We start from the raw sequence: 8,175 nt of genomic DNA, 5'->3' as shown, positions 1-8,175 counted from the left end.
CAAACAAAACACTAACAAACTGAATTCAATTTAAAACAATTATCTACTATGACAGTGAAGTAGGGTTTATCTCAGGAGGGTGAAAATGGCATAAAAATAGAACATATATTAATATGATATGGCATATCAGTAGATCCAATAAGAATTCCACATGCTAAGTTAAGAGATACTAAAAAATTTTAGTAAACTTAATGCTTATTGCTGATTTTTAAAAAATTTTATTTATTTATGTAATTGAGGTATAGTTGATTTACAATATTGTGTTAGTTTCAGGTATACAGCAAAGTGATGCAGTATATATACTTTCAGTATATATACTTTTATATATGTATATACACATATATTACATATACATATATACATGTATATATATGTATACTTTTTCAGATTCTTTTATAGGATATTACAAGATATTGAACATAGTTCCCAGTGCTATACAATAAATCCTTATTTCTGATTTTTAAAAATTGCTAATAGAAGAAAATTTCCTTAACCCGACAGATGATCAGGTAAGGAACTATTTCTGGCTCTTAATGACATGAACTTGGGCTTGGGAAGCATCATCTTTTGGAGGGTCTGGTAAGGACTTGTATGGATAGGGCTCCAGGTCGGGGGACCAATCACAGGGTGAGGATTCACAACATTGCTTGCCGGGGAGAGGTAGTTCACTGGAGCGGTACCTGACATTGGCTTGAGCCATGAAGGTAGAAGAGATGTTGAAAGTGACTGCAAGGTTCAGAGGGTGAACTGATGAGCAGTTTCAGACTCAGAAATGGAGCAGAGGAGGAAGAGCAGGTTTGGTGGGTAGGGAAGAAAATTCCTGTTTTTGTCCATACTTCCACAACTCCACAGGTGATATGAAGTGTGGAGAAATACTACTTCCTCAAAGAACACCCATTGTTTTAGATTCAAGGTCTTCTAATACCCCAGGGAAATTTTTTTAATCATGAGCAAAACTTGGATTAATCACATGTCCTCTAATAAATGCTAGAGTTTGAGAATATGGATTCTAAATTCCAAGTGGCTGCTGGAGAAATCTCAGATACAAAGTGCGGTCTTGCATCCCTGAAAAACAACTCTACTACATGAGGCTGCACAATCAGAACAGTGAGAAAATTAGGACAGTAATTACTAGTATCATAATTATCATTACCATCCTGTGCCCATGAACTAACAATAATGAGAGAATATACTGCTTTTGCTGAAAAGCAAAAGTCAAAAGATAGGGAGGAAAAGAGAAAGAAACACACTTTTTCTTCAATCATGGAGAAAATCGGGAGCTAAGTATGCCGGGAACATTTTAGGGGTAAAGGGAAGGGTTCCAGTAGGACAGATGACAATGGGCTAAGGGCACTGAGGAGACCCACTTGTCCCCAAATTTGCCCCTATTAATCCTGGTTCCCAAATCTTCCTAAATCAATTGTTAATACTTTTGGCAAGGGTGGCATAATAACATTTGTGAGCCTTAGAAAAATCAAGTTTCTATGGAGCACAAGAAATGACAGAGAAAATTTCCCTTACTTAGATTTTGTCTAGGCTCCGGTGGCAGATTTAGAGTGGGATTGGATTAGCGGAGGAAACAGGAGTAGGAGTTGAGGATGGAAGTGGCTCTGGGGAATCGTGACTCATTCTCTGATATTGGAAAAGGAGAGGATAAAAGAATGACAGAAGAGATCCTCAAAGAACCTAAAAAATCTACTTTCAAAGTACTTTATTTTCTGTGATCTCATTTAATCTTCAACTTGTGAAGTTCCCTGCAAGTCCACCTTGGAAGGCCATAGTATAAGACTTCAGAAGGCCACTGGGCACTCCTAATTTTAGAGAGACCACCTCCCCGCAAAGCACATTAAAATCTATCCATGAGCCAAACAAAATGTAATTCATATAAAGCTCAGAAAGGGCTGAGGGGAGTTGAAATTGATGCCTAGGTTCCATCTTATAGACATTTAAACACATATTCATACTGATATTTGAGTTGCCTTTTTCTATTTTAGAGCCCATGCATTTCCCCTGGCTTCTAACATGTCAGTAGGTCCTTTAAAGCTCATCAACCTTAGTTAAGGAAACCAACGTGCCTTGTAGATAAAATGACCAGGAGCTCTAATGTGCCAGCACAGGCTCCTGAATTCCCAGAGAATGTCCTGGCAGAATGTGACAAAAATGTGGGACCAATGGTGGCAACATCAAACTTAGAAGACTTACCTTAGGCAAACAAACAAAATGGGGCTGTTGGCAAAACGAGTGGAGGGTGAGAGGTAAGGGATTTGGGTGGGAAAGTGGGTGATGGTACTCAAATAGCTTGCAACCAACCCCAGGGAAAATTTCACCCCAATTCCTCAAAAAAAATAGTTTTCTTTTGCTGTGGGTGAGAAAAGCTCTTCTCCGTTTTGACTGACACAGCGGTAGAGCAGATTCTCCCAATACCAAGTCTGAGTGGAAGGAAAGGAGGGTCAGAAGCTCCACCACTCAATTTGTAAAGCTTCTCACCTCTTCTTTCAGATTCTGGCCTCCAGGTGCACTTCTAGTGTCCAATCCCACCCAGGGAGCATCTTTGGCTTTTCCCAGGAGGCCTTCAGAGTGGTCTGGTGGCATTAATTCTACCACTCATTTATCTTTCAGTTTACAGAACAGGTCTTAGCACCTTTTCAATCACACCTCCCAGGGAGGGATACTACTTTACACAGGACCTGGGCTAGGCTGGAGGGAAATTTACAGCATGAATGAAATGAAACAGAAATGGAAATTAACAGCTCCAGAGCCCATTGGGCATTGAGTATTTTTGTTTTGTTTTGTTTTTTTGCTTTTAAGTAATCAGCCTTGAGCTGCTCATCCATGGGCGCCAGAGCCAAGCAACGTTTGGTGTTTTTTAGTGTTGTTGTAAATGACATTTTTTTAAATTTTTCATTTTCTATTGGTTTGTTGCTCCCATGTGGAAATAAAATTGATTTTTAAACAGACTCTTTTTTCCTCCATGGTCCCTTATAAATTCACTTATTAATTCTAATAATTCATCTATAGATTCTTTTGAATTTTCAAAGTACACAACCATATTCTCTGTAAATGATAACAGCTTTATTTCTTCCTGTCCAATCCTTATAGTTCTTATCTCCTTTTCATGCTTTATTGAACTGCCTCGGAACCAGGTACATTGTAAGTAGAAATGGTTCTCATAGCAACCTTGTTTCCTTTCTGACTTCATGGGAAAAGCATTTGATACTTCACATTTAAGTGTACTGTTTAGTGTAGGTGTTTATTATTTGTTTATTTTATTTATTTTTGATGGTGGCAACTTTCCATTTTATTTTATTTATTTTTGAAAAATCAAAGTGTAGTTGACTGAAGATGGTGGTGTGGGAAGACGCGGAGTTAGCATCTCCCCAAAAACAAGGGGCCTGCCAGCGGCTGGTGGAGGACTCTGATGCCCAAGGAGACGGTAGGACCCCCAAAGTGAACCGCCGCCCCACACCGCTTGCAGGATCTTGGTTCACGAGTCCAGGATCGGGCCAAAGCTCCTGCTGTGGGAGCTCCAAGTCCGAACCACTGGACTAACAGAGAACCTCAGACCCCAGGGAATATTCATCGGAGTGAGGTCTCCTGGAGGTCCTCATCTCAGCACAAAGACCCATCTCTACCCAACAACCTACAAACTCCAGTGTTGGAAGTCTCAGGGCAAACAACCAGTAAGACAGGAACACAATCCCACTCATAAAAAAAAAAAAAAATGAGATGGCAAAAAAATATGTTGCAGATGAAGGAGCAAGGTAAAAACCTACAAGACCAAATAAATGAAAAGGAAATAGGCAATCTACCTGAAAAAGAATTCAGAGTAATGATAGTAAAGATGATCCAGAGTCTCGGAAATAGAATGGAGGCACGGATTGAGAAAATACAAGAAATGGGGGTTTTTTTGTTTGTTTTAGGTCCCATTTATTTATTTTTGTTTTTATTTCCATTTCTCTAGGAGATGGGTCAAAAAGGATCTTGCTGCGATTTATGTCATGGAGTGTTCTTCCTATGTTTTCCTCTAAGAGTTTTACGGTGTCTGGCCTTACATTTAGGTCTTTAATCCACTTTGAGCTTATTTTTTGTGTGGTGTTAGGGAGTGTTCTAATTTCATTCTTTTACATGTAGCTGTCCAGTTTGCCCAGCACCACTTATTGAAGAGGCTGTCTTTTCTCCATTGTATATTCTTGACTCATTTATTATCAAAGATAAGGTGACCATATGTGTGTGGGTTTATCTCTGGGCTTTCTATCCTATTCCATTGATCTACATTTCTGTTTTTGTGCCAGTACTGTACTGTCTTGATTACTGTAGCTTTGTAGTATAGTCTGAAGTCAGGGAGCCTGATTCCTCTAGCTCTGTTTTTCTTTCTCAAGACGGCTTTGGCTATTTGGGGTCATTTGTGTCTCCATACACATTTTAAGATTTTTTGTTCTAGTTCTGTAAAAAATGCCACTGGTAGTTTGATAGGGATTGCACTGAATCTGTAGATTGCTTTGGGTAGTATAGTCATTCTCACAATATTGATTCTTCCAATCTTTAGTCATACTTATCAAGAAACGAAGGGAGAGGATGCAAATCAATAAAATTAGAAATGAAAAAGGAGAAATCACAACTGACACCACAGAAATACTAACAATTATAAGAGGCTACTACAAACAACTATATACCAATAAAATGGACAACCACAAAGGAATGGACAAATTATTGGAAAGGTACAATTGTCTAAGACTGAATCAGGAAGAATTAGAAAATATAAACAGACCTATCACAAGTAATGAAATTGAAACTGTAATTTAAAATTTCCAACAAACAAAAGTCCAGGACCAGATGGCTTCACAGGCAAATTCTATCAAACATTTAGAGAAAAGCTAACACCAATCCTTCTCAAACTCTTCCAAAAAATTGTAGAGGGAGAAACACTCCCAAATTCATTCTACAAAGCCACCCATCACCCTGACACCAAAACCAGAAAAAGATATCACAGAAAAAGAAAATTATTCATATTTCCTCCCTTCTTACACAAAAGGTAACATACTCTAAACATTTTTCTGTACTTTGCTTTTTCCTCCTGTTGGCAATGTATCATGGAGATAAACTCATAGCAGTTTTTTTTTAAACTAATTAATTCATTTATTTATTTTTGGCTGTGTTGGGTCTTCGTTGCTGCGTGCGGGCTTTCTCTAGTTGCAGCGAGCAGGGGGCTGCTCTTCGTTGTGGTGTGCAGGCTTCTCATTGCAGTGGCTTCTCTTGTTGTGGAACACAGACTGCAGGCACCTGGCTTCAGTAGTTGTGGCACACAGGCTCAGTAGTTGTGGCACACGTGCTTAGTTGCTTTGCGGCGTGTGGCATCTTCCCGGACCAGGGCACAAACCCATGTCCCCTGCATTGGCAGGTGGATTCTTAACCACTGCTCCACCAGGGAAGTCCCTCATAGCAGTTTATAGGCAGTTTCCTCATTTCTCTTTATGGTTGTAAAGCTCCCCATTGTTTAGATGTACCAGTGTTTATTCAACCTGTTCCTATGGAGGATATTTGGGTCCAGTCTTTTGCTATTACAATACAGTTGCAGTGAACATCCTTGTGCATGTGTCTTCTTCATCTTGTTTGGATAGATTCATGGAAGTGGACTTGCTGGTCAGAGAACAAATGCATGTGTCATTTTGCTTGGTGTTGCTAAATTCCCCTTCATAAGGATTATACCCTTTTGCATTTCCTAGGTGAGGCTTCTCGAGGAAGATGATCAAGAGAGCTGTTGTCCATTATCCTGGGCCCTTAAATACAAGAACACAGAGTTTTTTCCCCCTGGAACATTCCATTTCTTTAAGGAGAAGTTGCCTGATTGTTTGCATGAAGGGAATACGTATTGCTTCCAGGTGTCTGTGTTTCCACGTGGGTGTGTGATAGGCGGGGTGGTCAGGGGATAGTGGCAGTGAGTCCACTGGCTCTCTATGTACATCTTTGATAATATTCTATTTCAGCCTAACATTTCACTTGCACCAAGCATTTCTGAATCCCGAGCCTCTCTAAGTGTCTGCAAGACAGGCTGAGATCCTCTCAGAGTGTAATGCTGTCTAGGTTGCTCTTGGTTGGGACGTCTGCTCAGCCAGTAGTTACTCTGGTGTCTCAGTGGGCTCACCATCTTGCAGGACTTTGCTGAAATCTCTTGTCTCTTTGTGTGCCACCTCTTAATCTCTTTTCTATTGAGTGTTTGCGTCTTCTAAATTAATTTAGGACCATCTTATTGGCTTGAGGATGGAAAGGAGATGCAGTTGTGGTATTATTTCACCACTGTGTTCCAGAAGCGCACCAAAAATGTGTAGAGGGTGATGCTGAAACATTTGTAGGATATGAGGGATAGGGTTAGGAAAAGAGAGGATTTTCTAATAAAGGCTTCTCTGGACCATACATTAAGCTGTACTTTATGGTTTCTGAGAAACTCTAGTGAAGGATTTGACTTATTTTGAAATTGCTTTTGGTTGCCAGATGGGTGTATCATTGGCTGGGCCACCCGGGTTCTCAACACATAAAGGATTAATGAACAACTGAGTTAATTCTGAAAATAGAGCAGATTGTATGCTTAAAATTTGGGACCTGCTGAAATGTTTGATTCAGCCATCCTGTTACCGACATACATAAGAGGTTTGAATTTTACTATAAAGCAATAAAACAACCCCCCAAACAAAAAACCACAAGGCATCTGCAGAATTCTTTTACACTCCTGACAATTTGCTTGGGCCCCTGCATATGCCATACATTTTCTCAGACAACTTGCTTCTTCTAAGACTAAGATATGAAATGAACATTTGTTATTATGGACAATGCACGCCTCATTTACACAATCAACGATCTAACTACTGTCTATCCAGGGTCATAGTTGTATCAGCTTCTGTGCTAGGTACGGGGAACAAGACAGTCCTTGTTGTTAGGGAATTTACAGTCTGGTGGGGGAGGAATGGGAGACAGGCCACAAAGAGATAATTATAAAATGTTGTGATATATGCTATTATAGTGGAATGTACAGAGGAGTCCAGGATTTCATTATCATAGTTAACAACGTACATTTTTATACATGCTCACTTTGACAGTGCATACATTAAAACTGGAGAAGTACAGAGAAAATTGGCTAGGTTCCTGAGCACAGATGACTTGGAAACTCATGAGGCACATGTATTTTTGTGAAGCAGCCTGTTGTGGTGGAAATTTGTCTGTACTTAGTCTCCAAAGGTCTGGGTTTGATCCCCATTTCTACCTTTGGTTCCTATTAAACAAGTCCCTTAACTGTCTCTGGTTGTCAGCTTCCCCACTTTTAAAAACAAAGAGGAAGGTTAAATGATGACTGAGGCCCTTTCTTGTTGAACATCCCGAGGGATGAATTCCAACTCTTCCCTGATGTGAACCCAATAGCCTGGTGAGGACATCACTGATCGCATTGCAGAGTTGGGCTAGATGTATCCAAATGACCAACCAGGGTCTTCGTTAGGTGTCAGTGTTAGATACACAAAGTACCTTTTTGGAGGATAAACTTGACAAGTTTAATGGCAGTGGGGCTATGTTGCTCTTCATTTCTGAAGCCAGAGTTGCAAGGCTGTCTGGACCATACACGCAGAGCAGAGAAAGTGCACGCTCCCCAATATTCATTGGCCAGGACAGGTTACCAACTCCAGCTGAGGCTGGGGAATCAGTTGGCTGTTAAAACATCCTGATCTCTCTAGATGTGTGGATGGAGGCTCAAAGAAAGGTTGGGAACCTGGTGCTCAATATGATTTAGTCACTTGAAAGGTAAAATGTATACTTTGGTTTAAAAAACATTTTTGAAGATTGAGCATCTACCTTGCCCACATCCATGCTCAGGTTTATGGGAAACTCAGAGGTGAACCCAGGTCTATCTCATTTCAAAGTATATGCTCTTAACCATTCCTTAGTAGTCTAGTTGGGGCAGGAATTGAATGATGCTCTCAGTGGAGACTTATTTATTATTTTAAATTGTAGTAAAATACACGTGACATGAAATTTTCCATTTTAATCACTTTTAAGTGTACAGTTCAGTAGTGTTTAGTGCATTCACACTGTTGTGCAAACTGTCTTCAAAACTCTTTTTATCTTGCAAAACTGAAGTTCTATATCCATTAAACAATAAATGCCCATTTCTCCCTTCCTCCCAGCCCCCGG

The 8,175-nt window shown here is 40.0% G+C and overlaps 1 non-coding gene across 1 annotated transcript; it reads left to right on the top strand.

The window, feature by feature from the left end:
* The first annotated feature begins 7,077 nt into the window (after positions 1-7,077).
* LOC115861964 (U6 spliceosomal RNA) lies at positions 7,078-7,182 on the top strand. Its single transcript, XR_004042948.1, has one exon. It is a non-coding gene; the product is annotated as a U6 spliceosomal RNA (small nuclear RNA).
* The last annotated feature ends 993 nt before the right edge of the window (positions 7,183-8,175 follow it).

Source organism: Globicephala melas, chromosome 2, assembly GCF_963455315.2.
Source record: "Globicephala melas chromosome 2, mGloMel1.2, whole genome shotgun sequence".
NCBI lineage: Eukaryota > Metazoa > Chordata > Mammalia > Artiodactyla > Delphinidae > Globicephala > Globicephala melas.
The sequence above is the reverse complement of the archived record's forward strand: the minus strand, read 5'-3'. Positions and strand labels throughout refer to the sequence as shown.